Genomic DNA, 23,941 nt, shown 5'->3' on the forward strand with positions numbered 1-23,941 from the left:
GCTAACACCCAGAGCCTTGCAGGAGGGTTGAGATAGAGCAGAAAGCATTAGCCAGTAACAAACCTACCAAACCTGTTGCCCATTGGCAGGCAGTAATGAAGCAAGAGATTGGACAGATGTCTTCTTCCACTGTAGTAAAACAGAAAGGCAGGCCTTAATTCTTTGGGCACAGTCAAGCTAGTTGCTCAACTGGGAAGTGTAGGTAAAGGAAAAAGGCTGGAAACCTCAGTACTTTCTGTTTCCTCTTGCTCTAGTTCCTACGAGTCAGTGTGGATCACAGGAAGGAAGTCTTAACTAGCATGGATCTGGGTAAAGCACAGCATGAGAACAAACAGAACAGAAAGTCCCTAGCATCAAATTCTCACCGGGACACTGCTCAGAATTCAGGCAAGGATTGTATGTTTCTGTCATGTATGAGAATCACTTGTCCCAACAGCTGCTTTACAATATATCTTGTAAAGCAGCTGTTGGAACAAGTGATTCTCATACATGACAGGAACATCCGGGCTCTTATTTAAAGGACAAGTAAAATTTTGTTTGGTTTGGTTTGGTTTGGGGGGTTTCAGTGTTGACTTCTGGTGACTTCGTGGATAAATCCCTGCGTTTTTCATGGCAAGGTTTTGGAAGCGGTTTGCCATTGCTTCTTTCCTAGGGCTGAGAGAGAAGGATTGGTTCAAGATCACCCAGTTGGCTTTGTGCCTAAGGCAGGCCTAGAATTCACACACACTCCCAGTTTCTACCTAATGCCTTTTTACCATTACGCTCAGCTGGCTCTCTAAAAATATTTTACAGCTGAATTCCTTGTCTAAGGAAATAGCAAAACTGTTTTAAAGAGGAAGAAAAGGCAGGCAAAATTAAGGAGGAATCAAATACAAGCCGTTTTTCCTCTAGTCATGATTATATTTGTCTTGCGGCTGCTCTACTGGCATAATGATGGCTGAATTACTTCGAAAGGTGCTGCGTGACTAATGGGGAAATTAGATTTTGGCTAAACAAAATTTCAGCTACAAAAACAAAACACACTGTCTGTCTGCTTCACTTTCTTTGAGTCATTATTTATTCCTAGTGATTGCCTGGACAAGTCCTTGAAGTTTTCTTAGCAGAATTTTGGATGTGGTTTGCTGTGGCCTGCTTCCTATGGCTGGGAGAGAGTGACTGTATATTAGTCTGGGGGGGGGAAAAGGTCCTGCAATCTTATCTGGGTAGCAGAAATCCAGATGACCACAAGATGGCACCAAACAAATACTGAAAGCTGCAACAACTTACTGCCATTTAGAAGCTGTGTATAACTTTTGCAGCCAAAGGTGATAGACCTCATCAAGGCCCCGCCGACTTCTCTTTCTAAGCACAAAGCAACTCTAAGGCTGCCTAACCGGCTACAGCAATCGCCTGCTTCCCCAGGATGCAGGAAAGATAAGATGATAGAGGTAACATCCAGTATCAGGAAAGGCGAGGGTCATGCTTCCCTAGGCTGTTGGGATTGGAGTTCTTCCATCAACTTCTTCATTTGTGTAAATCAAATGAAGTGAAAATTTGCATGAAATCAAATTAACTGAGGCCCTCAGTTGTAGTCCTTGTAGTCATGCTTCATTGGGGATATTGTTGTGCTGCAGGCGAGTTGCCATGTTGTTGAAGACAATATCTTTTTAAAATGAACATGAATAAGTAAAGGAGGCCCGGCTATGGGCGGCAGGAAGACAACACAGCTAGAAAGGAATCAAATTCTTCAATCCTGTGGCCAAGAAAACTGCATGGATGCATCTATGTAATCACCAGGGTCTGAGCCTGAGTTGAAGGATAATAATGCATATAACAGAACTATCCTAGTTCAGATCTCATTTCAGCCATCAGTTCAATGTATCACCTTAAGGAAGCATCATTAGCCTAACCCTAACCCTAACCCTAACCCTAGCCCCTCCTCTGCAATTCTTTGTGAATAACTATGATTCACTTCAGTTAAACTTAATACTGTTGCATAAAATGTCCACTTTACTTTGCCCAGTTTTCTCCTTGTTATGCTCATTTATTGGCTTTGGTTTGCTTGTTCCATTCAATTTAATTTTGTAGTTTTTGTCTCCAAAATCTCTTTTTTTTCCTCGATTTGTCCTGCTTTCTTGATCCATTCTTCTTAGGTAAGCCTTAGACTGCTCCCTTTATGTCCCATATAGAAATTACCATGTCAGGCATCTTTTTAAACATTATTGCTTAATATGGCAGTTATGACTACCAGTTATTGCATGAGGAAGTAAATCCCAGCAAACCCAGGAGGTCCTTCTCGGTAGACATGCCTTGGATAATCACCTCGAAAAATAGATTGGAAAATGTTCATCTGAAGAAAACCTCTGGCAGCTCTTGGGATGAGTCACCGGCTTCTGGTAGTGGGGAGTCTTGCCTAAGAATAACCATTCCTCACTGTGGGGTGTAGCAAATTCCCAGCAATGCTGGCATAAGCTTTCTCCGACAAGGACCCTTGCTGAAAGATGTGCTCCAGGGTTCTTGGGTGAAGAAGCTCTTGGCTGTGGCAACCTTTGCTCAACATCTGCAAAGCACTTTCTCTTCCCAGTTGCAGCTCTGCAGAGGGCTGCCCTGCCCACTTTCTCATCAGAAGCGACAATCCTTCGTGGCTCCATTAGTGATAATGAAGCCATAACTGCTGAGTGCTTTAATAATGAGATTGTGGTTAACTATGGAAGCCTTTAGGGTGAGTTCCCAGCAGCAACCATCCTCCTCCTTTCCTGTGAAGGATGAAGCTGCTGCTTGTCCCAGATGTTGCTGAATTGGAAGAGTGTCCCATGTGCTTCCCATCTCCATATCCCAGAACCACATGTATTGCAGCTTGCACTTCCTCCTTTAATTCAGCTTTTCGGTCTCTTTTCCTCTGAGATTTCCATGCTTTTGAAGACTTGCTTTCTAGGTAACAATCCCAGCCTTGCTTTGTTCTGCTGGGCCTAGGAGACAATGGCTGCTAATTATTATGGCTTTGTGCCAGCAACCTGATACTTTTTAGGTGACATAACTTTCGCTCTTCTTTACTGATAATAGGACATTGAGCCATTATAAGAGCCCTGGTCCTCCCACACTCGGAATTACCAACACAGCTAATGTTTGAGAAAACCCATTTAAACTTCCAGTAAGGACAATTATAATGTGCAGAAGTATGTCAGTGTGTGTCTGGTAAGTATCATCTGTCTGAGAGATGTAGCTCTTTCTGTTTCCGTAGGACCCCCTGGAAGCTTAAAAAGATGATTAAAGACTTGAAGTGCCCTGTGATTCCTGGTTGGGGAAGTCAAGGTGATAGCCATAGCCTCTAATTAATTTTGTGATTGCATAGTTGTAGCCATCATCTTGACTTTACTTACTCCTTCCTGCAGTAGAGAAGAAAAGGGTATCTTGCCAGCCTAACAAAAAAGGCTACTCTCTTACAAATAGTTTAGCCACAGGAAGATTCTGTGTTGTTGGCATCTGTCAGATTAATTCTGTCTTCTGGGAATGAAGAAAATGCCTAAGAGATGAGGGGATTTTAGGCCAAAGATTCATTTCCGTCAGCCATCTTTCATACCTTGTATTTCTGGAACTGACATTCGATCAGTACCCTGTATTTTTTTTAGAACAAAAAGCTCATTTCAGTTTGGGAGATGAAAGAAAGCATTCCATATTCATATAAGTAGAGTGCCAGAGGATAAATTTGTACCTATCTTAATGTATAATTTTGATAGTGTCAATGAAATATTGAGTAATTGAGCCTCTCGTGGTATCAGCACCTTTTAAGGCATTTCATTTGGACCAAAATAACTTCACCCATCAAAAATCATTGTTTCCTTACTTTTCCTTACCCTAGATTCTTTGTTTCTTTTTCTCTATATATATTTGTTAACTTTTCTCCTGTTTGCGGCAACCATTTTCTTACAGATAGACCTTGCTTACCATCAGCTTTATTCAGTGACTGGTGGTGCTGAAAAAATAACTTTGTGATTAAGAAATATTTTGATCTTTGCTGCATCTCAGTCAACATGCTTGCTATTACAATCAGTCTATATCCTGTTACTGACCCATTTTTTTCCCTTCCTTGTAGATCAGACAGATCGGAAGGGATTACAAGAGAGTAAGCAGACACACAATGGGGAATACACATTGAAAGGAATACAGAAGTGCCACCTATTTACCTAGTGTATTGGGCTGGGAGCCATGAGTGCGCTAGGCAAGCAGTTAGCGTATTTCCCATTGTAAGCCTGCTACTCTCTTATTCTCCTTTCTCCATTCTCTCCACTGTGTAATGGAGATAAGGAAAAAAAAAAGAGCCAGTGCAGGAGAAATTGCCTAAGGTGACTGCTTGTTTAGGCAATCTCTCATGAGCTTTACCCATTTTTTTCTTTCCATCCTTCATAATGGAAAGATTGGAGAGAAAGGGTTTAATATTAAGCCACAATGGCACAGTGGTTAGAGTACTGCAGGCTACTTCTGCTGATTGCTGGCTGCCTGCAATTTGGCAGTTCAAATGTCACCAGCTCAAGGCTGACTCAGCCTTCCAGTTTTCCGAGATCGGTAAAATGAGGACCTAGATTGTTGGGGGTAATATGCTGACTCTGTAAACCACTCAGAGAGAGCTGTAAAGCACTGTAAAGTGGTATATAAGTCTAAGTGCTATCGCTATTAAGCGGGCACATGCAGTGGCTGTTTGACTAATGCACTTGAAACTCCCTGCCCCAAGCACACTAAGGCAAATATCAAGCACCAATGCATGTATATTTCCTAGTGTCTGCTTCTTCTTCATTATAATTGTGGCCATTGTCTATCCACTGCAGGAGGAAGGCCTTTTCCACATGCTTCCAACCAATACTGTCTTGAAGCTTTTTTTTGTAAACTGGGCCCGCAATACTTGCTGATGTTGTTGCTCCATCTTGAATACCAACATTAATTCCCTTCTTGCTAATTATCCCAGCGCCAAGGGGAGCTTTCCAAGGGTGGGGGGTGGGGGGCGCGAAGAAAGCTAAAGTAAAACCCTAACATAGTCATTGTCACATGATTTTCCATTTAGCAAGTGCTTCACTTAGCAATTGAGTTACTAGTACCAATTGGGGTCACTAAATGAGGATTACCTGCATATGTTTTCATTCATAGTCTTTTTCATAATAGCATCCCAGTTAGCATTCCTTTTACTAGCTTCCATTAGCATGATGTGATGACCCGTAGTCTCTCAAAATAACCCCAAACCCAAAACATACATTAAAGTCTGGTAATACCTTCAACTTAACTTCACTCTTTTATTAGGCACAGTTTAAAGTCACAAAAGTAAATAATGAGGCAAAAAGAAAACCAAAACAAACCTCATTGACAAGAGTTCTGAAGCAAGCCAAGATAATTAATCATACATTCCAGGAGATAACCAAGGAGAGTCCATGGGAAGAACGCCAGCAAAGATAAACCTCTTTCAAAGTAAACACTAAACTTTGACTCCAGCAATTCTGACTACACAGTTACAAACTTATATACACATAGCTCCCAGCTGCAAGCCACGAGGAGGATCATGGTAATCTCCTCCTGAGTAGACCTTTGCTTTTCCCTGATCCTCTCCTCCCTGCGTGACCTAGGATGGATAGGGGATGGGTCTGGATCCTCCTCTGATTGCTCAGCCGGCCTCTGCCCTTCCCTAGCCTCCTCCACCACCTCTGGAGCCACACTCCTACTCCCTGTTGGCTGTTCCTCCTCTTCCTCAGAGTCAGTCTCCACCAGGGGCATGACACATAACTAACACCACAGACTTCTATAGCACTTTATATTATAATTTCTCCCTCTTTTTCAGGCACCTACCATATCATCTTTTCTTACATTCTTATTCCATTGATTCTGATGGAAAATTATATTGTTTTCTCCAAACTTCACATGGTTTCTTTTTTTACTTCTTTCCTATCCTTCCATGTCCATTCTCCAAGTACCTCCTTTTGATATAATGAAATAATAGTCTCTCTCATATTTGGAACCTCTCATTCTTTCAGACTTTTATCATAAACAATCAAATCAGTATGCTTTTAAATTAATTCCTTTGCAATGTGTATGTATAAACAGACTTATGCTTAAGCCACAAACTCAAAACAAGCAGATCTTTAAGCAGATATTCACCAGAAGTTACCATCACATTCAAGCTTGGGTCTCCAAATGCTCCAATTATATATTGTGTTACTACTAGTCTCATTCTCCTCCATCTTTTCATGTCACCTAACAAAAAGACTTCCATGTTCACATTCATTGAGCGTCATAGAGTTTTCCTTAAAACTAATTCCTTATTCCTTTATTGTCACAGTTCACTGAATAATGCAACTATTGCCAGTCTATGATTTTCTGTTTTCTTTTTTTTTTTGTAAATTTTATTTGAGTTTTCACAAAGAGAAAAAACATACAAATAAAACATGTTTTTTGAAAGCAGCATAATCCTGGGTTATATTTTTTCATACAGACACAAATTCAGGTTCATGCTCATTTTTATATTCTATTCCATATCTTATTACTATTTTACATTTTCTACATAGCTTCTCCCCTCTTTTAATTTTCTCAATTTTATTTTAATTATCTCATCTCAATTCAAATCATTGTATTTATATTTTTTGTCTGTCCTGTTTCAATTATCTATTATCTTTTCTCATTAAACAAAATTTCTCCTGTAGTTACTGATTGGAGTATGACGCCTTTATTTCTTTTCCCTAAAGTTTTAACATTCAATATAATACATAACTTCCATTCGGATTCTGCTTGGTACATTCTTAAAATACACACTGTATTTTTAAAAAAAGAAAAAAAAACTATAAATATATATAATTAAAACATTCCATTCCAATTCAATTTTATCATTAATATTAATATTCATTAAAGTCTTAACATCTTTAACATTACTTTTCAATTAAATATCATACTTCTATGGGAACAATTATAAGCTTTCCATAGTTAATTCCCCCACCTCTTCCCTTATATTTTATAAAACATTAATTAAAATGTTCCCGTTCCTTCCTAATTCAATTTTCTCATTTATTTTATTTCACTTATTTTATTCACAAACATTTCACTAAATTACACTAACTATTTTATCCCTCATTTTAATCATACATTGTTTCAAATTTTCTAAAGTTATTTCTATTACTAATATAACAATACAATCTTATGTACCTTTACAGAATCCCTTTTTCAGTTAGATTTTCACCCATTATCTCTAAATAGGTCCTGTTTCTCTATATCTTTTCCTTTCCTTCTTCCCTCTCTTCTTCTCTCTCCCCTTTTTACCCCCTTGTCTCTCTACCTCTATTTCTCTCTTCAGTATTCCCCTTTTCTGTTGCTTTCCAGTATTATACTTATTTTTCAAATTATTTTTCTTTTCTTTGGTTGTTTTTTTAAGTCTTAAATTCTCCATTCTCTCCCCACCTTTCCTTTTTCTTCCTCACATAGAATTACTTGTTCATTAAAGATGGCTTCTTCTTTGTCCCAGTCTTCTTGTTTTGCAGTCTTTTCTTGTTGTTTCTCATAGTTCCAAATCTCCATTTCTAAGAATTGAAAAACGAAGCCAAAAGAACCCTTCCTTTCTTGTGCATCTTCTTTGTACTTTTTAAGTTCCATTTTCAATTCATCCAGAAGTGGTGCCATTGTATAAATTTTTAAACAACCACCCGATTGATTTTAGTCATTCAAATATAATAACCAAAAATCCAAAGATCACCAAATAGTCCAAATACACGCAAGCTGTTTCTTTTTTGCTCTTTTTTTCCCCACTTTCTCTTCCTGGGTTACTATTTAGTTGCAAAGTTTCAGTTAAAATGTGTCTTTTAGAAGTCTTGTTAAAGTTTTACTTTAAATTCATTTTAATTCCAGGCAGTCTCCTCCCTCTTCCAGATCCTGCCCTTATTCTTTTTCTCTCCCTTCCTGCTTATGAAAAAAGAAAGTTTTTAATGTCCAGAAATCTTTATTATCCCTTTGGAATTTTGTTTTATTTTCAGCTTAATTGCCTATTGATGTCAAAGTGGATTTTTCCGATTTCTTATTTAAGTCTCTTAGTTGTCAGTATAGGGAAGGAGAGAGAAGAAGTAAAAAGCCAAACCTTTCCCTTTTCACTTTCCTTCGCTGCTTCCGACTCTTCTTTGGGAGCGATGTTATTTTTTGTAAGTTGAAATGCTTTTACAATTTAACCCAGTCAGCCAAAACTTTCACTTCTTATCTTCCTCCTGCACATTCTTTTCTGGTCGAGTTCTTCTTTGTGGTGGCCACTTCTGACCACTGCTGCAACCGCCTTCTGGGAAAGGGAGTAATGGCCAGCTGAGGAGGAGAGATGCGGCTCTCCGCGACCCTGCTGGTGGTCTCCCCACTCTTCACTACCTCTGTGGGGTGGCTTAGCCCCGAAACCAGCCAGCTCAGGTGCTCCAGCAGCAAGCCCAGACAGAAACCGCGCACGATCATGGATTTCTGTCTGTCGCCGAAGCCCTTCAAACCAGAAGACCTATGATTTTCTATTTTCATATGCACCTACAATAATTTGGATTGCACATATTCATACTTTCTGGCATACATACTGTTCCTTTTGTTATTAAAACAAACCTCTGACATCACCTTTATGCATCTTTTCATCACTCCATAATAGCAAACCATCTGTATGAGAAAAAGAGGCATAGCCCAGGGAGAAGGGAGTCGAGAGGATTCAGTCTAGAGTTGTTATGTGTCCACAAATGCTCCAAGTCCAGCCCCTTTTGATGTCTGTTGACTCTTATCTAGTGTCAGTTTAATGCTGACCATTCTAGTTGACTAGATTCTTGTGTATAGGCTAAAGCAATAAGTTTTCATAACTGGAACTTAACATATGGTCCTGATTCTTTGCACCTGATACCATCTGTCTTCAGATCTATTATATCCTTCCTCTTAGCTTCATAAATACACAATTTATTTTTATTTTTCCATTTCATTTATTCATGTTCTTTTGTTATAATATAGTTTTTATTAATTTTTAATATTCATGTTCTTTTTTATATATTTCTATTCCATATTGAACATGCCATGTTCAGCACTAGATTCACTCGTGAATACTGGTATCCACCACCCATCATAGCTTGGCTTAACATGCTTTTACCTACTGCTTTTTAGTAAGAGAACAAAAAGAATAAAGTAATTTACCAGCCCTAATTGCACTTATGATGTATTCCCTGCTAGCAATAAGTATACAACAGTGGTCGATTTTGGCATATTTTAGTTGGTATGCCACAAATACAACTGAGTTCAGTTTTGTGCCAAGCATGTTCATCCCTCAAGCTAGGATCATTAATCTAAAATCCACTTTGCAAGCCATCTTCACCCAAATCTTCAACAGATCACTAGAGATGTGCTATGTTCCTTCCTGCTTCAAATGCTCTACTATCATCCCAGTGCCAAAGAAGCCCTCCATCAAGGAACTGAATGACTATAGACCAGTTGCTCTAACATCTGTAGTTATGAAAATCTTTGAAAGGCTTGTGCTGTCCCACCTGAAAACCATCATGGATCCGCTATTAGATCCCATGCAGTTTGCATACCGAGCAAATAGATCAACAGATGAGGCTGTTAATATGGCTCTGCATTACATCCTACAACACCTTGAATCTCCAAATACCTACGCAAGGGTCCTCTTTGTAGACTTCAGTTCAGCATTCAATACCATCATTCCAAACACTCTTCTAAGTAAATTAAACCAACCAGCGGTACCTGAACACACTTGTAAGTGGATCATAAGCTTCCTAACAGACAGGAAGCAGCAGGTGAAGCAAGGCAGAATCACATCTGATACCTGTACAGTTAGCACAGGACTCCTCCAAGGCTGTGTGCTTAATCCACTTTTCCCTATATACCAATAACTGCATCTCAAACGATCCATCTGTAAAGATACTGAAGTTTGCTGATGACACAACAGTGATTGGTCTTATTCGAGACAACGACGAATCCGCATACAGACATGAGGTTATATAACTTGCCTCGTGGTGTAACCGGAACAATCTGGAACTAAACACACTCAAAATCGTAGAAATGGTGGTAGACTTTAGAAGAATACTAGACAACACAGTATCAACCATAGAGACCTTCAAATTTCTAGGTTCTACTATATCACATGACCTAAAACGGATGCCTAACATCAAAAACATCATCAAAAAAGCACAACAAAGAATGTTCTTTCAGCGCCAACTCAAAAAGCTCAAACTGCCTAAGGAGCTGCTGATACAGTTCTACAGAGGAATGATTGAATCTGTCATCTGCACCTCCATAACTGCCTGGTTTGGTTCTGCAACCCAACAGGACAGACACAGACTTCAGAGGATAATTAGGACTGCAGAAAAAACAATTATTACCAACTTGCCTTCAGTTGAAGACCTGTATACTGCCTGAGTCAAAAAGAGGGCTGTGAAAATATTTACAGACCTCTCACATCCTGGACATAAACTGTTTCAACTCCTTCTCTCAAACGATGCTATAGAGCACTGCACACCAGAACAACTAGACACTTGTATCCTTACGATTTATATTGACTGTTTCCTAGTGTGATTGATTGCTTATTGTACCCTATGACTATCATTACATGTTGTAATTTATGATTATCGACTCTTTTTTAAAAAATAAAGTTTTATTTGGGTTTTCACACATACAAAATACAAGTAAAACATCTTTTTTGAAAATAGCATGGTCCCGGGTTGAACTTTTATACAGACACAAAAGTCAACTTCATGCTCCTTTTTGTATTCTATTCTGTATCTTATACTATTCTACATTTTCTATATAGTTTTTCCCCTCTTTTAATTTTCTCAAATTTATTTTGATTATCTCATTTCAATTCAAATCATTATATTTATACTTTTGTCTGTTCTGTTTCAATTTCATATTATCTTTTCTCATTAAACAAATTTTCTCCTGTAGTTACTAATTGGAGTATGATACCTTTATATCTTTTAATTACATCCATTCAACTCTTATTTAAACTTCAATATATACCTTAAGGTTATGACCTTCAATATAATACATAATACATAACTTCCAATCGAATTCTGCTTGGTACATTCTTATAATACACACTATATTCTTTAAAAAAAAGATTATAAATATATGTAATTATAAACCCTCATTCCATTCCAATTCAGTTCTATCATTAATAATCATTAAAATCTTAACATCTTTAACACTTATTTTCAATTAAATATCATACTTCCTTAAAGACACATATAATCTCCATAATTAATTTTTCCCTTATTTCTCTTCACATGTTTTGTAAATTATTAAATATTCGTTATGTTACATTTATTTATTGACAACCATTGCACTGAATTACAATAGCTATTTTATCAAACATTTTAATCATACATTGTTTCATATTTTCTAAAATTATTTCTGTTTCTAATATAACAATACTATCTTATGTACCTTTGCAGAATCCGTTTTTCCATTAAATTTTCACCCATTATCTCTAAATAGGCCCTGTTTATATTTTGTTTCTGTCCTTTATAACTTCTTTTCCTTTCTTTCTTCCCACTCTTCGTCTCCCTCCCCTTTTTACCCCCTTGTCTCTCTACTTCTAATTCTCTCTTCTGCATTTCCCTCTTCTGTTGCTTTATGATTTTATACTTATTTTTCACATACTTTGGGGGGGAGTTGTTTTTCCCAATCTTAAATTTTCCATTCTCTTTCCTCCCTTTCCTTATTCCCCCCACCTAAGATTACTTTTTCATTAAAGATGGCTTCTTCCTTGTCACAATCTTCTTGTTCTGTAGGCATTTCTTGTTGTTTCTCATAATTCCAAATCTCCATTTCTAAAAACTGAAATACGAAGCCAAAAGAACCTCTCCCTTCTTGTGCATCTTCTTTGTACTTTTTAAGTTCCATTTTCAGTTCTTCTAAAAGTGGAGCCATTTTAAACAGTATTAAACAACCACCCGATTGATTTTAGTCATTGAAATACAATAACCCAAAATCCACAATTCATCAAGTAATCCAAATAGTCCCAAGTTATTTCTTCTTATTTCTTTTTCCACCTTCTCTTCCTGGGGCTTTTGTTGCAATATTTCAGTTGAAATGTTTCTTTTGGAAGTCTTGTTGAGATTTTGCTATAAGGTCTTTTTAATTCCAGGCAGTCTCCTCCCTTCCAGATCCTTCTCTTTTATTCTTTTTCTCTCCTTTCCTGTTTTCAAAAGCTTTTGATTATCCAGAAATCTTTATTATCCCTTTGACTTTTTATTTTCAGCATTAAATGCCTATTAATGTCAAAGTGGATTTTTTTTCCAATTTCTTGCTTAAGTCTCTTAGCTGTCAGTATAGGAAAAGGAGAAAAAAACCCCAAATCTTTTCACTTTTCTCTCTCCTTCACAGCTTAAAAATCTTCTTAAGGAACAATGTTATTGTTTTTTTTAATAGTTTCAATTCCAGGGTACCTTATTTGTTGCTTTTGCTGTTTGACCCGGTCAACCAAAACTTTCTCTTCTTATCTTCCTCCTGCACATTCTTTTCCGGTCGAGTTCTTCTTTGCGGTGGCCATTTCTGACCACCGCTCCAACCGCCTTCAGGAAAGGGAGTAATGGCCAGCTGGGGAGGAGAGATGCAGCTCTCCTCAACCCTGCAGGCAGTCTCCCTCTTCTTCACCACCTCTACAGGGTGGCTTAGCCCCGAAACCATCTGGCCCGGGACGCTCCAGCGACGAGCACGGATCGAAGCCTTGCAGAGACGAGGTTTTGGTCTGTCGCCGAAGAAGCTCAAACCGGAAGTTCCATGATTATCGACTCTTCATGGATGTATCTTTTCTTTTATGTACATTGAGAGTATTTACACCAAGACAAATTCCTTGTGTGTCCAATCACACTTGGCCAATAAGGTATTCTATTCTATTCTATTCTATTCTATTCTATTCTAAAATGTTAGCCAAAATAATTATTATCTGAAATCATATTCTGGTTTCTCTGCACTTACCACTTATATCTTACCAACTGGGAAGTGCATGCAGTACACATGCACACTAGTCGCTGTTATAGATATATAATAGCTTAAAATCTAAAAAAACTGCTCTAGAAGGACTGTGATCACGTGGATTTTACAATCAATAGTCTAAATGACCAGAATAAGCTAGTATCATATACTTCTTCTGTCTTGGCAATTCCATCAACAATAAATGATGTCATTCTTTCACTAGAAATTAGTAGAAGAAAATATGTAGCTTTGGGACCTGGAGAGGACACTTGATTGTTAATCTGAATGGGTGTGCTACTTAGATTTTCTGAGACTGTTTTCTTACTATGTGCTGCAATGCCAAATTTCATCAACTTTTGTTTCCTTTTAATTCTTCTGGGAAGATGAAGTAATATCCACTTGCTTACTTTTCTCTTAAATTGTTTGCTGTGTAGAGCGAATCCTGTATGCAAGAAGAAAGGAAAAGACCATCCTCTTTCAGATTTCTTTTGCTAAAGAAGCTTCCCTAATGAACACCTATTTAGAAAAAATATGTGCCTTCATAGCTTTGTCTAATTTGGAGTGATGAAATGTGCTCTTACCTGTAAAAACAAGAGAAAAGCAGGTGAATGGAATATAGCCAGCGAGGGAGTATCAAACATAATACTCGCTAAGAAGAAGCGGTGAACTACTGATGTTTCTTGAAATACCGTTTGTACTAACTGAGCATCATTTAATATTATGGGATAGCACTTTGCATCCGGCAAATAGTCACAAGCTGGTTAATGAAACAAAACAAGTGAATATTTAGAGCGGTAATAGTGACTATACATATGACACACATATTGAAGGTGATATGCCACAAAGTTGTGAATGCATGCCAGCATTCACCATACCCAATAACTGTTTTCAAAAACACATGATTTGGGGGGGATGTGTGAGAATGGGGTTCTTAGGTGGTTTCCAGAGCCTCCAAAAATCGTGCAAGAATGGGATGTGCTTTCTTGTCATTTTCTTGTCATTTTACAGAAGAGCAAGTCCCAAGTGCTGCTATTCAGGATAGCCTAATTGGGGTGGGGGTGGGTGGGAAGATATAGATTTCTTTTCTCTTTTGCTTGAAGAGGAGTGTGACATGCCAGCCAAGTTAGGCATTTTCCAAATTTCTGACACAACCAAGTCCAAAATATTTGCCATGACTGACCTAGAGCAACCTTTTTCAGATCAGGTTCCACAGAAGCTGAAGATTCCAGGAGAACCCAAAGAGGATTTTTTTTTTTTTGAGAAACTAACTTGGGCAAGAAAAACACCGGCTTAGTTTTCCCTCCTCCTCTGAGCCCAAGGGCTGAGGCCCGTCTTGTTTTATCTAATGGTCTTCCATCCAGTTCCAAACCCAGACAAAATACACCCACACTTAGCAACAGCTTGCTTCACAGAAAAGGTCTGTTTGTGCTATTAATAAAATAATAATAATAATATCTTCAGACGCAAACAGCAAAATATAGGCTTAGCTCTTAAGACAGGCCTCTATTACCACACACTCAAGGTGGATAGCTGTGAAGGAACTTTATTTGCATACTTTGCTTGCAAACAAAATAATAAATATTGCTTCATCAATCGGGGGAACAATGTAAGGTTGCTAAGGTTTAATACTTCCTCTCATAACCACTTGCAACATGTAAGATTTACAGAAAAATGTTCTGCCTGTGCTCGCTTACATCATTAAGTTGTGGCTTTGGGGTACTTCACAAGAAAAAACAACAGCACTCCCCCTCCTTTCTCCCTGTTTAGAACATTTCCATGCTAGATTTTCCTAAAGAATTTTTTGCTCCCTAAGTCCGAATAAAGCACTGCCTGCTCAAAAGCTCTTCTTACAACTTAAAATATAGGTGCAGTAATCTTTCTTCAGTATTCCTTAGAGAAATGCTGAATTCTCTAAATATCAAGAAGAAGCAAATTAGAACAGGGATAGCCAACCAAAGTGAGGAAAGCACAGTTGCCTAATCCTGTTTTTTTAAAAAAGAAAATCTCATCCAGTTCTTAGAAATTGTCACTTATTCAGTACTGGGGAATATAGTTGTCAAATTGTCATCCACCTTATGACCTAAGGTGGCATGATGAATTGGGCATGGACATTCGCACAGGCTAATTTCTTGACATTTCATTCTTATTCAGTGTACGCTGTATTACACATTCTTTCACACATACATTTCATTCCTGCCCTATTGAACACTCTGTCACCAGTCCTAAACTGCGGAGCAGATGCAGTAACCTCTGTTCTTAACAGTAAAGCAGTGTGTGGAAGAGCAATGCAGGACAATCTGTTTGCCTCAGGCAAGGCTACTCACAGTCTGCTTCCAACCATTATTTTTTCTGAGGAGAGCTAGTGGGCCCAACTAGGAAAGAAATGCCCAGACTGAAGAGAGTATAAAAACTTCACACTCTTTCCTCTTTGATCCTTTTTATTACTGGAGATAGAATCTTCCTTCTTTTTCTACAAAACACGGAATAAATGAAGTGCCTGAATGCATATCGTCTGCCTTCTTGTCTAACAGAGATCCATTAGAAATGAAATCTGCCATCCGAAGGAATGACTCAGATTATGAGATGTTTTGAGAATTTTAAGTTTAAGGTATTACTGTGAGGGATAGATGCACTCTATTAAATGTAAGCCTGTAAGCTGAAATAAACAACTAACTCCTCTGCATTCATAAACAATGAGTTATGTAGAGACACCCAGATCATGAATCATAAAAACAGTACTCAGTGACTGATATTTAACCTTTTAACAACTATTTGCTATGCATGGTATCACTCACATATTTTTGTATATTTTCTTTCTTCCCACTAGCAACTCAAGCCTTTGGATTTATATGAATTCTTGCTACGCTAATTCTTAATTTTGTGTAAATAAAGAATAGTATAGTGAAGGATTTAATGGAGCACCGGAAAAATAAAAGGATGGGTGTAACTGGAAAATTCATTTGATCTTCTCCAATAACAGGCCAGGTTTGACAGAAACCAGAACAGAACTTATCTTTTCATTTTGGCAGCAGTTCATGATATTCTTGTGTTACCAGTCAAATATTTTATACATCTGTCCAGGATGAACAGGACAGATTATAGGAGAAAGATTGCAAATTGGGAGTTCTAAATTCTAATCCTGCTTGTGTCTATTTGTGTCCCATTGCATTGACAGTACTGCAGTTCCTTTCTTCAGTATGCATGATCCAGCCTTCTGCAATCAAATGCCTTTGATATGTGTTGGAACTGCAAGGCTATGCTGGCTGAGAATTTTGGGAGTTCTGGTTCCAACACATCTGGAATGTGCCAGGTTCGTAGGAAGTTTGCCTACAAAAACCGATTCAGTGATGGCGAACCTATAACATGCGTGTCAAGGGTGATATGCCACAGTGTTTGGGTTCCAAGTTCATCAACACCCAACAACAATTATTCTTCAATTCTTGTGTGATCTTTGGAGGCTGCAGTGACCAGGCAACCATGGAATGTGCTCTTTCTTAGGCTCTGGAAGTCATGCAAAAATGGTGCATGCTTTCATCCAGTGTTTGCAGGCCACAGAAGAGCATTCTCTGAAGCTGTTTTAAGAATAAAGGCCTCATGCGACCTAGAGTAATGTAAGCTGTAGTCAACAGAAAACGAACACCACCAGAAGGTAGGTAGTGTGGCAGATCCTGGGGAGGGTTGGGCTGGGAGGGGGCAATCTTGCTGTACCCCATGGTTCATGCCTTTTGGAGGCAGAGGTGGCATTATGGCTGAAGTCAGAGTACAGTCAAAACTAGCAGGCCTCAGGCCCAATTTTAGTGTCGCCACCAAGTGCCTCTGTTGGGGATGGCCTAGAGAGAGGAGGGGATTAGAGAATTGTTTCTTTTTTGTTCAGGGCAGAGATGACATGCCAACAGAGTCAGGTTTGGCGTTTTCTGAATTGTTGACATGCTTCGCCCCAAAGAATTGCCATCTCTCTTCTATCTAATTCATTGCATGATAGCACTTTCAGTGCTGATACTTTTTTTTTTGAAGGTCAGTAAAAATACTATACTTCAACACTTTTAATACTCCACTGTTCATCCCAGTGTCAAAGCTGAACTGCAGGTAGCAATATAAATCTGGAGCCAAGTCAGGACATGGCTAGAACTAAAATCAAAAGAAAACCTAGAAGCAGGATAGAAATTAGGCCCCAAGCATGCCCAAGAATAGAGGAACACAGCTGAATTAAAAAGGTCCTTAATTATGAAAAAAAAATTCATTCTAGAACAGTATTTCTTACCCTTAACAATTTGAAGACATGTGGACTTCAATTCCCAGAATTCTGCTCCATCATGCCGACCAGAGAATTCTGAGAGTTTAAGGCCATACATATTCAAATTGTTAAGGATAAGAAACAAAATCCCTATTATTAATATATTAATTTATTTCTCCTTTTGATTAATTTTCCACCAAACCGCTAAGGGCTGGATTGTTCTCTTTGATTTCTCCATTGAGCCCCTATGGAGCAATTCTGTTGAGAAAAAAATCTGGAGCTGGTGCATTGCAACAAGAGAATTATGCAAGCGTTTTCTCTGGTGATCTTGTTTATGGGATGCTAAAGATGACAAAATATAACCCTACATTTTTGGAACAGAAAGCTTTAATACCTGCTAGAAATAGGATCCAGAGAGAAACTAGAGGATCCAACTAGAAAGAGAATTGTGTGTACCACTGTGCTGTAGACATCCTATAATACATCCCAGTTTTGTAACAGGATTGTGTTTTCTGCTTTAACTTTTGCTTGCCGCTCAGAGTTCAATTGGTAGATGTGAAGCTATATCCATTTGTTAAATAAATGAATAAATATCAAGAGGAGAGGGAGACCTAAGTTTACCACTTAAGGTATTTGTGGAAATTCCTTTCCATAGCCACGATCATCCTGCTATCTGGATCATGTGTCATTTTCTGGAACCAATAAAACACATATAGGTCATTTCCCCACTACAGCAATGCTTATAACATCTTGCAGAGTCATCCAATCATAGTTCTTCCAAAATAACATTGTGGATGGTGCTATAAAGGCCCTCCTAAATCATTTGGAAATGACCGTGGAGCAGAGCGCCCGATAATTTCTTGAATGCAGACAAGTGAGAGGTCCAACTAGCCAGAGGGAAATAAGAGAAGTTGAATCAAATGTCAGAGCAGTGACTGTGTTAAGGTAAGCTCACTAGAAGCGCATGAAGTGTCAGTCTCAGTGGTCGGACATAGCATGTGTTTATGGTGGGTGGATTTCTGCTGCATCAAATCTAGTTGAGAGCTTGTAATGTTATTGGAATAATGTATAAATAAAGCAAATATAACTGTAAAAAATTATGGTATCTTTAACAATTTCTTAAGGTATAACTGCATTATTTCCCCAAGATAGCAAATCAATGCTGGTGATAGGATCTACAGGTTTGAAGTATGCATAAATACAAGTAATCACACACACATACACACACACACACACACACACACACACACATTTCAAAATGAAAAAGATTTTTTTTCTTCCAGTTTGCACAAGACTGTTCGGGGTATATTATATGAGAATGGATCAATATTAGAAAGATGTGGAAGCTTAAACGTAGTGATCCTTAGTTTTGGTGACAGATAGGATAACTCTTTGAAGAATTCGTGCAATGTCAATCCATACCTCTTTGCCACCTGTTGCCCTCTCTCAAAATCTTGGGATGCCCAAATTGTAGTTTTTAATCCGAGAAATAGGGAAAATTAATTAATGAAATAATTATTAAAATTAATTAATTCTGGCCGGGCATCCCCCACCACTTGGTCCTGGCCACGCCCACAAGCTAGGGTGTATGCCAAGCGCAGGAAATCAAGCGTCCAGGCTGCTCAAATGAATATAGGTTTATTGTATGCTTAATGCTCTCTTCAAGAATCTGAACTACTAACCACCAAAGCAAATGGGCGATAGATAAAAGTCAGTGGTGGAATTCAAGGTGGACTGGATCTCTTGTGGGCCTGAAGGGACTTGAGACTGATGATGCATTTGACCCCTCCCTCAGGCTCAGCCTGGTCACCTCCTAAATGCATTCCAGTACATATACAAAGAAGGTCAAATGTTGCTTTTACCTCCCAAAAGTTGTGTATCCCAAGCCTAAAGCACAAGGAAGAGGAAAGAAAAGCAGTTTTTATTTTGTTGGTAGCCTCATTCCTGACAAGTTGGGTGGTGGTGATGCAATGTAAAATATTTGAAAAAGATCAAATAAGAGAGGGAGCATTCAGGGAATTATCCTGGGGTTCCAAAATACTGTTACAATATCAGGGATCGGGTGGAGGGGAGGAAAGAACCAGGTTAAAATTCTTGCTGTGTCCTGCTACAAGTCGGTAGCTAACATTCAAACAGTGTGATCAATGGAGAGCATAGGTACTGGGGTGAATCATAGAATAACAGAGCAACCCCCTGCTTGAGCAGGAGAGTCTATTCCAAATATTAGCCTCTACCTAGGATCGAACTCACAGCCTCCTGATTGTGAGGCGAGAGTTCCACCTCTAGAAGGTGAAATAGGATAACCCAGATAAGGTTATCAGAAACAAAGAAATTTTTTGCAGGCTTTCCTAGAGAGGCCTTCTGGTCATTTTCCTTGGGTGGTATTGAATTCCAGCTAGCCAGTCCTGGAACAAAATGACTGTATAATTTACTTTATGCCAAGATCACCAGCTATACACGTATTCCCAGGATCATTAAGGCAAGGCTTAGTTGTTTGTGTCATGGGCACTTTAATGCTGACAATATATCAACACTATGCTGGAGGGAAACTCTGCCTCGTTATAATCTATCCTGTTACAGATGAGAAGAAAGGAACCTTTTCATGAAGAAAAATATTTGCATTGATATAACACTTCCTGATCTACCCCCCTAATATTATGTTTTGTTTAACTGTTAGAAGTGTTTACATTACCAATTTCCACTCAGCCTAGAAGTGCTACAGTCTCCTGCAATACCAACTAGCTGGAAAAGAACATTTTTCTTTTGCAAGTTTTGGTGGCATGAACCTTGGATTGGGAAATACCACAGAGTTTTGCGATTTCCACACATCTCAGTTGTTTGTATCAGTTAATGTACTAATGAGAAAGAGACCTCTAAGGCTAAACTGTTGCTGCTTTGCTGACAACATTGGGCCAGCTTTTATCAGCTTGGGAATATTTATTTAACATCTGTTGACATCCTAGTGATCATTTGACATTTAAGATTGATAATAAGCAACTGTTACCTCAACTTTTTAAAATTATTGCTCCTATGATGGCAAATAATTGACACTGTTAGCATAACAAATCTTATTTTATTAAAACTAGAAAAAACAAAGGATTAATTATATTTAATTATTAAGATAAGAATGTGAGAAATTCAGAAAGTGGAGAAAAGGCAACTCCATGAGAACAATATGGGAGGAATAGAGAGATAAACTTGGATCTTTATTGAAAATCTGCAGCCCAATCTATGGTGGTTGGGAAAGATTGTTCCATCCATTGCATTCCAAAGTCATGTTCGGACTGCACTAGTACTCACTGTTACAGTCTTTCACTATCTGTTTTAGAGTACAGTTTTGACCTGTAGAGTCTGCTTGCAAAGATTTGCAAGTTGCTGCTTGCTTACATCATTGTGTCTTCCTTTCAAGGTTATTGGATTATACTCTGAATTTCTGGGGATCTTTCTGTATGGTTGAACACATTTTGTAAAAAAGAGATAAGAAATGTAGAGTTCTCCTGCTATAAATTTAAACAAACATCTGCCCTGAGTCAAGAAAAATATATCCTATTGTGGATGTAGGGGGCAATGATGCTCTTGGGAAAAAAAATCCTAAACAGCCAGTCAATCTTCAGTTTGCCTTTCACATATAAGAAACATGGCACTATATCTTCTTGCGTACAAGTAACAAAGGACACTTGTGAGATCAACACAATAATCTACAGGTTTGGTTTTACTTATGTAAAGAGTGCACATGTAGAAATAATAAGTACAGGTTGGCATCACTGGTGGTATTCAGCCGGTTCGCAGCAGTTCGGGTGAACCGGTAGCAAGGATTTGGCGTGCGTTGCTGAACCGGTAGTTATTTCTGGCTGTCCACACCCCTGCCCAGTCGCCTGGTCACCGCTTGCTCGCTTGCCCCGCCCACCCGATGCTTGCCCACCCCACCCGTCTGACCCTAACCCATCCAGTCACTCCCTAAGATGTTTCCTTTTTTCCTCTCCCGACAATCAGCTGTTCCTACCATCAGCTGTGCTGGAATTCCCCTTGCTTACTTACTGCTTCACCCAGGAGGCTTGCCTGAGGCCCAGGAAGGCAAAAAAAAAAAAAAACCCTCTGCCCCCTCGATTATTTTGCCTTCCTTGGCTCCAGGGAGGCCCCAAAATGAAGCGTGGGGGGAGGCTGCGCCCCCTTGGCTCAGTTTTCTGCCTTCCTGAGCCCTAGGGAAGCCTTCTGGGAGCAAAAGCGCCCTCCCCCCCCCGGAGGCTTGCCTGAGGCCCAGAAGGCCCCAAAAACAGGTGGGGGGAGGGTTGCTGCAAAAAAGCCACACCCATATAGTCACATGGTCATGCCCCTAGCCATGCCCCCTAGCCACACCCACAGAACTGGTAGTAAAAATGTTTGAATCCCACCACTAGTTGGCATATATATTCAGGTTCAGGCAATTTTGCTCTGCACATAGAAATATATTGATTTTAAAGTCTGCACTTCCAAAGTACAGGTAGTATTCAATTTATGACAATTGGGATCAGAACGTCTTTCACTAAATGATGTGGTCATTAAGTGAGAAACACCTGACTTTACCATATTTTTCGCCACAGTCATTAGGCAAATCATCATGGTTGTTAAGCGAATCCTAGAGTTGTTAAGCAAATCCTGCTTCCCCTTTGACTTTTCTTGTTGCAAGCCCCTGGGGGAAGTCGCAAATGGCCATCACATAACCCTTGGATGCTTCAACCCTCATGAATACATGCTGGTTGCTAAGCATCCAAATTTTGATACAATGCTCACCGGGCACTGCAATGTCATAAAAACAAGGAGCATCATCATAGCTTTGAACGGTCATTAAACCATTATTTATTATAAGTCATAAATCAAGGACTACCTGTAGCTGTCCAGATCATGACCAGGAATAGATATAGATCTCTACTTCAGATACATAGAAATGCATATTGATAGAAAAGTATCGAATATAGCAATGGTTAGATGATGTCCAGTGCCATTTGACATGTCCTTCAGAAAGACTTAGACATATGAATAGTGCCTCTTCCTCAGACTGCACAGCCTGTCTTGCATAGTGTTATTCATTTGGTTTCTCTCTCTATGTAGGGTATAGAAAGATGGATTCAGTCATTCATAAATCAGTAGCATTAAAAATGCATAATACTCAACAGGAGAAATCTTTGCACAGGCTTTTAGTTCCTCATAAAAGATCATCCACAGCATCATAGGAAATAGTACAGACAGTAGGCCATCCTTTTACTGCCTGGCTTTGTCCATACTGACAATGTGGTGTTTCCCCTACAAAGCTGAAGCATTAACACATTGTTGATGATTCCACCTTCTATGTAGGCAGCTTTATAAAGAAGAGATCTGCTGGAGAAGTTAAACAACACATGGCTTTTTAGATAGGTATCTTAATCTCACTTGAGGGAGGTAGTTGACTAAGTGATATTGATTATGAAAGATTCTGAGGGCAGGCCTTTATACAAACATAATGTATAAGCTTCTGAGTTTTCCATTGGATTAAGATAGTAGTTAAGCACATGTGAGCATGCCCATAGAATGTGAATATACTGTAAGTGGCTGGTGTTGACACCATGGAGGCTGTTCAGTTGTCCATTTAAGATGAAAAGTGGGAGGAATATGAAAAGCTCACATTACTAGAGGGATGGAGAAATTATGACGCAAGGGTATAGCTACCCTCCAGCTTGGCCTAGTTGGGATTTGAATGAAGCTTTTTCAATGCTTTGCCCATTCCTTAAAGTTTTAGTTCTCACCACCATCCTTCACAGCTATCAAACAACTTCTCTTCACACTTAGGTGTGAGTAATAATTCCCAATTTGTTTCTGAGTACTGTAAAGGTGTATAGGATTGTAGTTAAACAAGGCTGCTACCTTCCTTAACCCATTCAGAAAATAACCTTAGCTTTAACCTACCTGCCTTGGATTCAGCCTCAAAGCTGCTGTGTTTAACAGCTATGGAGACTACGCTATGCAAATCATATTCTGATTTTTTTTCCCCTTTCTGCAGCTGCTTACAAAAGAAAGTTTCTGCAGATTTCACGTCTGCATTCAGAAAGCAGTGGGGCCAAGCACAACGATGACCGCCAAAGAAAAGACCTTAGCAGTTGATCACAGTTTGCTCAATTTACTTTGCAAATAGATCTGAACCTCCAAACTTTCTGCATAAGAATAAGAAAAGGTACAGCTATAGCTGTCAATGCAGCTACCTTCCACTTACAAATAGGAATAACTGCATAATTCTTTGCTTGGATCATATTTTGGCCATTCTCCTGCCAGTTTCCTTGGCTTTCTGCTGTATGAGATAGCAGCAGATGGTGAACTCAGAGTATGAAGGGAATGAAGGAAGGGCACTGAGATATGATAATACGGTTATAAAGAAGGAAGAACAACTTTACTAAGGCCAGTTTGCTTTACTAAAAATTGCAGGCCTCTTCTCTTGCTACCTACATAATCTCAGCTGATTGACTGCAAAAGCTGATCCCTTTACATTCCAAAAAGTGAGCAACCCTCCCCTAAAAAAAAGACGAATAGCAGTCCTAAGAATGGCATGACCCAGGTCTACTAATTTAGGCTTTTCCATAACATTAATTGTTTTAACTTTCCTCCATGTGATATCTTCCAGATGCTTTGGGCGACAACTATTTCCAACAAACTGCCATGAGAGTTGTAATCTAAAAGAAGAAATCTGGGCAGGAAAGCAGATTAGTAAGCATTAACCTACACTCAAGGGAGGCAAATCATACAATCTGGCACAGCGTACGA

This window comes from Pseudonaja textilis, chromosome 2 (genome assembly GCF_049901715.1).
Source record: "Pseudonaja textilis isolate UNSWEBS1 chromosome 2, rPseTex1.2, whole genome shotgun sequence".
NCBI lineage: Eukaryota > Metazoa > Chordata > Lepidosauria > Squamata > Elapidae > Pseudonaja > Pseudonaja textilis.